The sequence below is a fragment of the Talpa occidentalis genome, unplaced genomic scaffold, assembly GCF_014898055.3.
Source record: "Talpa occidentalis isolate TD23 unplaced genomic scaffold, MPIMG_talOcc4v2.1 talOcc4.7, whole genome shotgun sequence".
NCBI lineage: Eukaryota > Metazoa > Chordata > Mammalia > Eulipotyphla > Talpidae > Talpa > Talpa occidentalis.
In genome coordinates, this window is record NW_023605083.1 from 68,371,065 (window position 1) to 68,383,181 (window position 12,117).

The 12,117-nt window shown below is 41.6% G+C and overlaps 1 long non-coding RNA gene across 1 annotated transcript; it reads left to right on the forward strand.

Annotated features, from left to right (window-relative positions):
- The first annotated feature begins 8,011 nt into the window (after window positions 1-8,011).
- Window positions 8,012-10,608, forward strand: LOC119232753 (uncharacterized). The gene is made up of 3 exons (XR_005122192.2): window positions 8,012-8,047; window positions 9,275-9,748; window positions 10,464-10,608. It is a non-coding gene; the product is annotated as an uncharacterized LOC119232753 (long non-coding RNA).
- Window positions 10,609-12,117: the final 1,509 nt, after the last annotated feature.

A 12,117-nucleotide genomic window follows, 5' to 3' on the forward strand; every position in this document is an offset into this window, starting at 1 on the left:
AAATCTCCATATTTTCACCTTCATGTCTGTGCTCCTGACACACCCTGCAGTGGTCTGATATCTGCTTGGGTTTGCGCTTTGTGATCTAGGCATTGGCACCTAAGGATCTTAGTTCCCATAGCTGGGTTGATGACCATGTTAATCTATTCTACCCCGACCTCCAGCTCTTGGGTTTGTGTGAGCCAGGTTTCTGATCTTGTGGTGCCTCCTTTCCAGTTTTTCTATCCTTATCCTCCATCAGTAACATGCATCATCCATTAACAACCATCATCCATGGGTTCTGTCTCCATTAGATTTAAAATAGTATGTCTTATTTTCCAGTGTGCCCTCATTACCTGGTATTTTCCCTAACATGTAGTAGGTTATCAAAACTCTTAGTGAAAGAGAGCATAAGGTCAAATTGTGAAGGACCATGAGTGCTTGTATCTGGACACTATTCTGCAGGTGAAAGGAACCTATTAGGGGTTTTCTCAACCCTGGTAAAGCATAATGGAAGCTATGCTGAGCCCTCTTTCTGTGTGGGTGATGCTGACATGAGCAGGATTGAGGCTCTGGCCTGCAAAGACTCCCTCTGTGTATCTTAAGAAACCATGCTAGGCAGTCTTGACTGGACCAGAGCCCTGTGTCATTGCTGTTTTCACTGAAGAAAAATGAATCTCCTCCAACCTTCCCCCTCTATCATAATCCCAGCTGCTGAGAAGCTCAGCCAATCAGGTAAAACAGGGATGAAGGAGGAAGAGGAAAAACAAACCTTTCCTTCAGTCACTTCCAAAATCTCCCCAGTGCTTTGATTTACTTCCCTAGAACACTTTAGCTCAACAAACAATTGCAAACTACCCAGTTGCAAGGTAAAATGAAAAGCCCACAGGCATTAATTATATATAGAGATATTAAAAAAGAAGCTACTGCTTAATTATTGTTTGCAAATCTCGGTATTTAAATTGACTTATTTGCAAATGTCTGTTTAGAAATTGACTTTGTAATTATAAAGTCAGTGCAGGGGATGTCTCAGGCCCTGGAGGAGTCTCTAACGAGGAATGATAATGTAACAGCTAGAGTGAGACATCCTGAGCTGCATTTTAATAACTAGAGGTGGTTGGGGGGGGGGCTGAATTGCTTAAAGGAAAATCCCTAAAATGGCAAATGAAGGTGCTAAGATCTCCCTGGTTGGCAAGGTATCACTGGACAAAACATGGGGAGACACACAGGGACATAGAATTCTAAGAACCTAACAAGAATGGGGGGGCCTCCCTGGTGGAGCAGGGAGTTGAGCGCTGCACTGTGAAACTGTCTGCAGCCTCTGCAGCACAGGTTCAATCCTGGCCAGCCTCTAAGATACCCACATAATGCAACAGACCTCTCTCTCTCTCCAGCTGCTCCCCTCAGCAGTGTATTTCAGTCAGTCTGCCTGTTCTGTTCCCCACTCTGTCTCTGGTGAATCCTCTCACCCTCCCACACATCTGGCCTGTACCCGGTTCTTGTATTCATGAATAAATATGTCTTTAATTTTTTTTTTTTAATAAAAAAAAAAGAATGGGGGTGGCGCTTGGGAAGAACACATGGGTGTTTTGTGTTGTGCTTTAGAATGCGTTCTTTTCTGGAGCCAGCCACAGAGACTTCCAAGAAGTCGCCTGTCATCAAATATTCCATTCCTGGTTGCTGAAATACAGGTACTGGTGTTAGGGATTTTTTGTTCCCATAATATTCATATGCTGAAGTTGTACCCTCCAGTACCTTAGTTTGTGATGTTATTTGTAAATTGAGTTGCTATAGATGTTGTAAGGTAAGATGTGGTCATACTGGAGGGGGTGGGCCCTTAATCCAATATAACTAGACACAGGGAGAATGCCATGTTGATACCGGAATTGAAGGTTTCCAGGCCTACTCTCCCAGCCAGGAATGGATCCCAGGCTGCAGTGGCAGCACTGAGTCCCAGCCACTAGATCACCATGGGTTGGTGTCTCACAAAGCCACAGCTAGAACTTCGCAGATGCTCAGGCAAGTAAGTGAAAAGAGGCAGATTTGTTTAGAGAGAGAGAAAAAAAAAAAGTTTATTGAGGAGAAAAGGGACAGAAATAAAGTGGGACTCCCAGGCCATGAAACCAGGCCAGGGAGGGGCAAGGAAGCTGAAGTGGAGTCAGGCCTTAAGAAATATAGACCTTCTTTCCCTAATTATTCTAAAGCTCCACCAGTCTCTCTCTGTGATTGGTTAGTTCTCCATGATCTCACTCACTGCCTAAATGTCTCTGTGCCCAGAACTAAGTCTCTGTGCCCCAGCCATTATCTTTTTTCTTCATTGTCCTCTATTTGGAATGTCTTGTTGACCCTAAGGTCATAAAGTAAGTCCCTAATGTCGTAAGTCCTAGGGTGTTCTATTAGTCCTCTTTGGAATTTGTTGTCCTTATCTTTGGAGCCTTCCTTAACTCTCCTGAAGTCCCTGCACTGTACTTGAGCCTGCCTAATTATCCCTAACTTGCCCTAGGATTCAATGTCAAAACAAAGGCAGATGGAGTAATCCTTCCACAAGGGAAGGAATGCCAAAGGTTGCCAGAAAACCACCTCAATCTAGGGGAGAGGCTTGGAACTATCCTTCCTCTGTCCTGAGAAGGATACAACCCTGCCAACAACTTTATCTGGCCTCCAAATGCAGACTTCTGCCCTCCAGATCAGTAAAACAATGCATTTCTGTTGTTTATGCCATCCAGCTTTTAGGGCATTGCTGTTGCAACCTAGGAAACAAATCAACTGCTTTGAGAAATTCTCAATGATATAAGCTAACTATTAAGGAACTGGAAGTGGACCATCCTGGAAATAAACAGAGGTTCTCTGAAATGCTAGACTATTAGACATTTATGAGCTTTGACCTTAAAACCATCAGAAGGACCAGTGGTTCTCAAATATGGTTAATGTTTTTAGAATCACCTAGGTAGTTTCAAAATTACTGATGTCTGTATACTATCCCCAAAGATTCTGGTTTAATTAATTAGTGGTACTTCCTGGGTATCAGGCTTTTAAAAGCATACCTGATGAATCTCATTTGTAGTACAAGGTTGAGAACCAGTCTTATAGATGTTAGATTGTTACCCCCACTTAACAGATGGGGAAATTAAGGCTCAGAGAGGTGAAGAAATAATTGTTCGGAGTTGAAAGGTTTGGCACAGTAAAGAAAAGGAGAGCCAGGCTAAATTTCTCAAAGGAAGGGAAAGTTTATTGCGCCCTGGGCGGACCTCATGCAGGTGGGGGTCAGTGAAGCCTCGCATGTTGTCAGGGGGAAGCAGGGTTTTATAGGGTGAGGAGAGGTCAGGTGGGATACTCATATGGCAGGAAGAGATTCTTGTGGCAGGTAGAGGTTCTTTGTCTGAGAAGAGACCCATAGGGAGAGGGGGGAGGCTCATTGTCTGAATCCTCCAGGCAGGTTTCCGCATTCCTGCCCCGAGGTGGGCTACCTGGTGGGTTTTTGCATTCCAGCCTCCAGCATGGACCTTTCAAGGGCCACCTTGCTAGTGAGTGTGTTGTGGTTTTTGGAATCCGTGGGTTTGGAGTGCGGGGTCCTTAGGTTCACTCTGGGAAAGGTTTCATCAGAGCTCCCTTTTTAGTGACACATGGCGAGTTTCCCTGGTGAGTTTCTCCACAAGACAGAGAAGGTAGTTATATTTATTTATTTATTTGTTTGTTTGTTTGTTTATTTATTTATTTTAAAGATTTATTTTTATTTATTTATATAAGCACTGGGTACAATCAGAAGCGCGGGAGGGTGAGAGAATTCCCCAGAGCCAGAGCAGGCAACAGAACAGGCAGAATGACAAAATACACTGCTGAGGGGAGCAGCGGGCATGGCAGGAGAGGTCTGCGCACCATGTGGGACCCTCACCGGTGGCCAGGGATCGAACCAGTACTGCAGAGGTTGTGGGCAGTTCACGGTCCTGCGCTTAACCGCTGTGCTACCAGGGGAGGCCCGGTAGTTATATTTAAAGGGCAGGTTTATTAGGAGAAGGGACCGGAAAAGTAAAGTACACTTGCATAGACAGAAGCGGGCAGGAAATGCTGATAGAGGCCTGCATGGTTGCAGGGGGGCGGCCTTGAGGAGGGAGGTCAATAAAGGGAAGTCCCAGCATGGTACAGGTCTCAGGCAGGCAGGAAGGCTGCTGCCCTGCAGAGGAGAGTTGGTGAAAAGAAGCACCTGCATAGTCATAGGTGAGCAGAAGGGAGTGCTGCCCTGAGCCTGTGCAGACACTGAACTGATATATTCTTCTATTTGGGAGGGGCTCCCTTCTTGTGAGTCATCAGTTGGTTGCTAATTTTGGATAACTATGTTGAATTTGAAAGGGAGATTCTACAATGGGCTCCATATCCATATCTTTACCTTTGGAAGCACCCTCCCTGGGATCCCTGCTTGGATGTTATGCTTTGTAATCTAGGACTCTGTGACTAAGGATACTGGTCTGCACCTAAGGATACTAGTTTCTGCAACTGTGTTGTCTGTGCCTAAGGATCTTGGTTTCCATAGCTGTGTCAATGTCTATGCTAATCTCTTCTACTGCCACCTCCTTGTGAGCCAGGTTTCTGGTCTTGTGGCGCACCTTCTTTTCAGTTTTTTTTTCCTATTCTTGTCCTCCATCAAGTGGAAGAGATAAGAGGGAGTCCTGACGCCTTGACTTTTGGGTCACTATTTTTCCCTATTGTCCTTTTGGCTTAAACTATGGAGTATAAGCACTGATTTCCTTTTCCCTGAGCATTCTCCAGTTCTAGGCAAATGATGGTCTAGGGCACTATTATTAAAGGGATATTTTCAGCCTCCACTTGTACAAAGTGAAGTGTTATTTCACACAAACTTCATTTTCCACAGCAGTGGAGTGGGCATGGTCTGCCTTTTGAAGAAGAGGGTAAGAACCTATGGAGAAATGAGACTGGAGCAAAAGCCACACCATTGGTTCATGGCAGAACCAAGATTCAAATTCAGGCTTTTTGAAACAATTCAGCATTCTTTTTGTTAGGGGGAAAAGGATGTCCTAAAGCTAATTCATACAGGCTTTGTAGACTCCACTTTTTCCTGTGATTTTGAAGTATTTGCTGTCTTGTTTTGGCTAATGCCTCCAGATGTGTTTTTTTTTGGCTTGAACTGATGAACTGTTTTTCCAGGAATAGAGGACTTTTGCTTTCCACAATGGACAAATACCTGAAGGGACTGGTTTTCTTTCACACTGGAACCTGGAAAAATTTTTCATCTGAGACTGCATCCCAACATCCATATATTCGATCTTCATCACCATGGAAATGGTGGCAAAAAGTGAAAGGGGGGAATTGTTATGGGGAAAAGGATGTCCTAAAGCTAATTCCATACAGGCTTTGTAGACTCCACCCCCAACTCCAGACCGAAGCCAAAAGACACTGGGAACTCCAAATCCCATCACCACCAAAGGGAAGGTGGCTGGGACCTGAGGATGGGGTTAAGCAGCCAGGTATGGTATAAAGCCAGACATGTGGGCTTTGGTGGGGTCCCCCCATTTTGGCTCCCCGCCAGCTCGCAGCGTTCGGCCAGCTCTGAGAGTGCCCTTGGGTTTCCAGGTCGGCGGATCGGGTAGGACGCAGTAAAGACTTTATTTCCCTATTTTATTTCCCTATTTTCTCCCTGAGTTGTACATTTCCTTAATTCCCTTTCCCTTGTAAATAAACCTTTTATTAACCTTTTGTGTATGCCTGTAGTGGAGTATTAATGGGTCCCTTTTAAGCGCACGGGTGAGGACCCACAGCCAGGTAACCCGTTTTATTTTATATCAGGGTTGCCCTATAATATTTTCATCACTCACCCCATGAGAGAGAATTTAAACCAACTTGATCCAATCTTTGTTCAAAGTCTTTCTAAACACCCTTCACATCTTCCTTATCTAAAAGAGAAAGGTTTTTGAACAAAAATGGACTGGACTTGATGCGACTAAATGTAATCCCTTCTTTCATAAAAGGGAAGGATGGCAACACGAACTGTGAGCTTTCATTCCCAGTATGATTTCTGAAGCCTCAGAGTAATCACAGAGAATCTGGCCATCAGATTCTGGTCAAAGTAAGGTGATGTCATTTTCATCTAACGCAGTCTTGTTGACTGCTACAAGATGACCATCCTGGTTTTCATTCTACCCACACCCTGACCAGCCCTATGCATGAGTGTCAAACCAGAGCTGCTCAATTCCTATCTGTAATTCTAGCTGCATTCCGGTACTGATCCTGAATAGTTAGAGAATCCAGGTATTGTACCTTTCAAATACAGGTCCTAGGTCCAAACCCTGGGCCCCATATTCACTAATTAGTGTGGGGGAATCAAGTCATTTTCACTTTAATTGTCCCAACTAAGCAATAGGAAGAATAATGCCGATTCCAAGTTGTCTAATGTATAAATTGGGTGAGTATCTAATGACAGTGGGTACAAGTGCAGTCGCAGCTAGTCCTGCTTTGAATCATTACAGATGTCATTTGTGTTTCTAAGCCCGATTTTGTAATTCTACCTTGTTTGCTCCTTAGATTAAGAACTCCTGCTTTATCAAACTATCCAGGACTCATTTTTTTTTTTTTTGCACTGAATTACTTCTCACTAATCCTTCCATGGGTCTAAATTTTGCCCATGCTCCAACTCCTGGCTTGATCATCCTGATGGAACATCATCTGCCTTGTTTCATGTTCTTCTATGATACCTACTATTCCCTCAGCTAGATATTGTTGGTCTTGACAGTGTGATCAGGTTTGAATGTTCATTATCTCCCAATGAACACAAGAAACCACTGATAGTACAGAGGTCTCCAAGCTCTTTAGGGAGAAGGTTTTTCCTTAAAGGGCAAAGAGCAAAGTAAAGATAGTGGGAATCAGAAAAACAAAGGAGATTTAATTCTCATATTTTTGAGGATTGAGTGTTCAGAATAACATGCTGGGTACATGTTGTGGGGAAAGTGACTTGACTTCTGCTGGTGGCCATCCCTTTCCCGGTATGGAGCTTACCTTCTGTACTTACCTTCTTTTTATAGTAAACCATCCCGGAGAAAACTATCAAGGTTTCTGGGCCCTCAGGGGTTACAAAACTGGAAAGTAATGTTTGTTGTAGGAAATGTTGTCACTTTTGATATCTTAGAATTTGACTTGATTAGCTGAAAAATTTTGAGTAGTCTTTTTAAAGTTGGTATTTGGGGTAAATATATTCTAACACCAGCATGCACATATTCTATTTCTACCTAGTATAAGGGCTATAAAACTGATAATCCACATGTAGAGTATTTCAGCTGCAACTTAAGCGGTACAACCTGTAGGCCAAGCATGTCTTGAATACTCATTATGACGAAATGCATGTTGTTATTCCTATTTTACAGATGAGAAAACTGAGGTGTAGAGAAAGTAATTAATTTAGTACAAGTTAGCTTATCCAAAATCAGCAAGCTTATCCAAAATCAAGAAGCAGTGAAGGTGAAATTTGACTTACTCCTGTGTGATTTCAACATTGTACTCATAACTACAAAATGATACTGCTTAGAAAATCCAGAGAAACTCACTTCCTTCCATCTCTCACTTCCTTCTCACACTCAGCGCCCTTCAGGAAAGAATTAGATAGGGATTCAGTGCTATTATTTATCTGTATAAATGTAATTTTTCCCAGCCTGCTTCCTCATTGTAAAAGTAGAGGACTGAACTCTTCTAGAAAACCCTGTAAAGCTCCATTGTTTTATTATTATTCACATGTGAATACTTCCAGTCAAAGCAAAAAGCTACTGCTAAAGGGAAGGAATTAACACTCCACAATTTATTCTACATTTCATTAACAATTAGTTATGTTAAATGCCATTCAATTTATTTCTACCATCAAGTCCTGGGAAGGTGCCCATACTTCTTGTAACTTTCCAATAACTCTCCATCACCAACTGAGTTAATTTCCCAGGCAGGCAAGCATCAGGTTTTAATTCCCAACCTTTAATATTCTCCAGCCCTTGGGCCAGTGGTGGACATACATGAGCTGATGTTGGGGTTAGAATGCCCTGTCTGCATTGAGAAAACCAACTTTAACAGACTACAGGTATGGAACTGTTTTCACTAAGTCCAGTGCTATTATACCTACAGTGATTTGGGGTGGCAGGTGCCATTAGTTTATAAGAGTACAGTTTTCAGCTCCATACAAAATATTACCTGCTCACCAAAGCCTTCGCTTGCCACTATAGCCTGAAGTCAAGGAATCATAAAATTACTTGCAAGACAAAACAGTAGTGGCAGGGAAATTAGCCATTTGTATACTTACTACATGCCAAACACAACACTAAATGCTTTTGAGTATTTTTGTCTCTCATCTTGACAGTAGCCCAATGAGGTTAAGTATTCTGGTTATCCTCATCTTACCTTTGAGGAAATAAACTGTTTTTTTTTTTTTTCATTGCGTCAGTCATTGGCAATTTTATGGCTGCATACTAAATTACCTCCAAATATATCAGCTTAAACCAATAAATACTATCTCACAAAGATTCTGAGCACCAGAAATCTGAGAGCGCTTGGATTGGTGATTCATGCTTTTGCAATGAAGATACTACTAAAATTCATCAGAATTACTGACAGAAAAGACTCTTTGGAAGTCAGCACCAGTTTAGGCTAAATTGCCACAATACAAACCCACCATATGATTTCTGCTTGTTTGTTTTTTGGCAGTCTCCTTAGTAGTATCTACAAAGCTATGTACACATTATACACCATAGTCCAACAAGAAACCAAACACATTAGGCCTCTGCTTTTGTATATACTAATTCTCCTGTGTGGAATTTTTTATTCCCACCCACAACCAGCTTTAGGGGCAGGAGGCACATGTACAGGGCCCTGTGCTGAGAAGAGCCCAGATCTGGATTCACTAATTAGCACATTTAGACCTTCAATAAAAATCAATGGAGTTGAATACTTTACAGCAGATTTGTCACCTCTCTTTTCAGTCTCTGTGTCAAGAAAACCACTGATGATAAACTCTTTACTTCTCCAAAGAGTCAACTTTAGACAACTTTGAACAGCAGTGATAAATAGAAAATTCTTCCTCAAAAAGAAACTTATGTGCATCTACACTTGTCTACCTATATGTCTACCTCTGTTCATATTTTCACTAGTCAAAAATAGAAAAAGGGAATCTGTTCTCTCTTCTAATGATATCCTTTATGTAGATGAAGGCAGAACTCAAATACTGCCTCTTATTCTGTTTGTATTTGCATTTTAAATATCTCTGTGACCTGGATCCATGTTTAGTATATTGATATCTTTGTTTTATTCACAGTAAGTAAGAATTCTTCAGGCATCAAACTTAAGTGGTCCCGATCGGGGGCAACTGGAATGACTTGGCTCTCCTCCATGTGTCTTCTCAACCTCCTGTAGGCTGTTCTGGGCATGTATTCATGGTGATAGAGGATGAATAAAAGAGAAGACACACCCATCTAGCAAATTCTTTCCTGGTTTTTGTTCGTGTCACATCCCTTTGGCCAGTAAGGTGGTCCACCATCCTGATTGTTCTCATTGAGGGATTTCCCAGTGATTCGGGAGCTTCCCTGAATGTGGGGTCCTCCCTCCATACAAAAACAAAGAGAATGCAGGTTGGTCACCTGTCTAGTCACCTGGCCAGGTCTGGAGCAAGAGTGGGAGGCAACGCAAAGCACAGAGTTTGGATATGAGGAGCAAAGGACTGGGGGTAATCAATCTACTGCTGATGGGCTGTGTGTTTTTCACTTCACTACTAAACCAACTTTTAGACCAAGTGAGTATATGTGGTCTTTATTTTCTGTCTTAAACTAATAAGATACCAGACAACAGTCAAGGAAAATGGAAGGCCCATTGCTAAAAAACAGTGGTTTTTATTTATTTTTTAAAATCTTTATACAGCTATGTTGCAAGTTGATAGCAGAGGTCTCTTAGGCAGCTGCTCCCTAGAGGATGCCCAGAACAATCCTACCCACTTCCCAATTAAGCCCAGGTGAACGTGGCCCTGACCTGTAGTTCTGAGTGTCAGTGCAGTGCCAAAACAACTGGATGGGAAAATGTAAAATACAGAAAGCAGGGCTTTTGTTTCTGTTTCTGTTTTGTCTCCACTGTTCCAAAGGATTTCTCATTGGGTTTTCTCTTAAGTCAGGTCAAACCCTTGCACAATGCTCTGGCAGGCAGAACCTTCACCTGTCCTCACCTACTCCTCTCACTTATTTCTCTATTATTGACACTCTGCTTCTAACAGGAAGTGCTTCTTCAGACAGTCATTCATTCTTCATCCACTTATCAAGCACACATTATTGATGATATTGTGCTACATACAAGGAATATAAGGATGACTAAGTCTAAATTAGCAACTTCAAAAGAGCTAGTAGCAGAGATAGACTTTAAACAGATAAGGGGTACACATGTTTATGTAAGATAAAAAGTGCCAACATAGAGATCTGTGAAAGTGAATCTGAAAAGATGGTACTGCTTTCTTCACCTAGACAAGTCATGAAAGATTTCAGAGATGAAGTGCTTTGGACCAGGTCTGGAAGGATGACTAGAAGCGCACTTGTTCCTAAAGCAGAGAAGTTAAGGTCACAGTCTTTAGCATCAGACAAGTTTGGGATGATACTCTGCCACCACCAATCTGTGTGACCTTGGGTAAGTTGATTAACTTCCCATTTTCCACTTTAATTTTCTCATGAATAAAATGGTCTTTTAAGAATTAAACGAGATGGAATAATGTGTGTGGGTGTATATATGTACACCCACATATGGTTGTTAGCACTGTGCTTCTCAGAAGGAAATCACTCAAAGTGTAGCTATTCCCATCAAGGTTATTTGCAAAAAAAAAAAAAAAAAAAAAAAAAAAAAAAAAAAAAAAAAAAAAAGGTTAGAACAGAAGATTCCAAATAGAGAAAACATTAAATTCAGGCAAAAGGAAAAGAATGGCATATTGTTGGAATGAAAAAGAACAAAAGTCTAATTAGGTTATTTGAGGTATACGTCAAGGTGGACTGCAGAAGTACTTAATCAATTGTTAAGGAGACAAGGTTGGAGAGGTGACAGGACAAATGAGAGTGATGGGCTGAAGTCTATGTCAAGGAATCCTGCATGCATTTGGGTGGAGATGGTCATGAAATAATAGAGAGCTGTTAAGCTCCATTAGGATACAAGAAGATGCATAAGTTTGGGGGCCTTACCGCTTCCTATAGAGACCTGACAAAGTGTTTTGCTTAGTGTAGATGCTGCACAGATATTTGCAGAATGAGCAAATGAGTGAGTGGTAATGTCATCTGGAAGGTAAACAGACAACAGGATGCTATATAGCAGTTAAAGGTGAATACTATCCACTTGACATGTCAATGGCCATGGAATATGTTAGGAAAAAGCTAGGAGGCAGAACTTAGGACTTGTTCACTGACTGGCTGGGATGGCAAGAAGGATATGGGTGATCCAGAATAGACTGTATGGCTAGGCAGGATCCTATTGCAGCAGGATTCTTAGAGAATCAGCCTTTTTTTCCTCAAATTTAATTAATTTGTCAAGTTCCTTACATAACTATATAATTTGGGGGATAGATACATTTTCAGACTTCCATATGTGCACACATTTCACTCATCCTCCACCAAAACTCCTGTGCCAAGGCCTTATCTTCTTCCCCACCCCCTACTCCTCTGGCAACCAGTATATTTTCACAGAGTCTAAGAATTATTTTTTCTGTGCTTTGCCAGTTTTCTTTGGTAATTTGTATTCCACAAATAACTGAAACCATCAAGTATCTGTCTTTCACTTTCTGACCTATTTCACTTAGCATAATCTCCTCAAGATTCATCCATTTTGCCTCAAAAGGCACTATTTCATCTTTCTAAAAAGTTGAGCAGTATTCCATTGAGTATATATTCCACAATTTCCTTATCCAGTTGTCTGCTGTTGGGCACCTAGGTTGGTGCCCTGACTTGGCCATTGTGAATAATGCTGCTATGAACATAGGAGTGCATAAATCTTTTCATTTTAGAGTTTCATATTCTTTGTGTACAGACCTAGCAGTTCAATCCTTTTTTGCTGGTTCAGTTAGAATGTTTTGCTATATTTGTTTGCAATAGTGTTGAGAATGTCAAATGAGATAATAGATTTGCACTTTGTAAGTTGTAA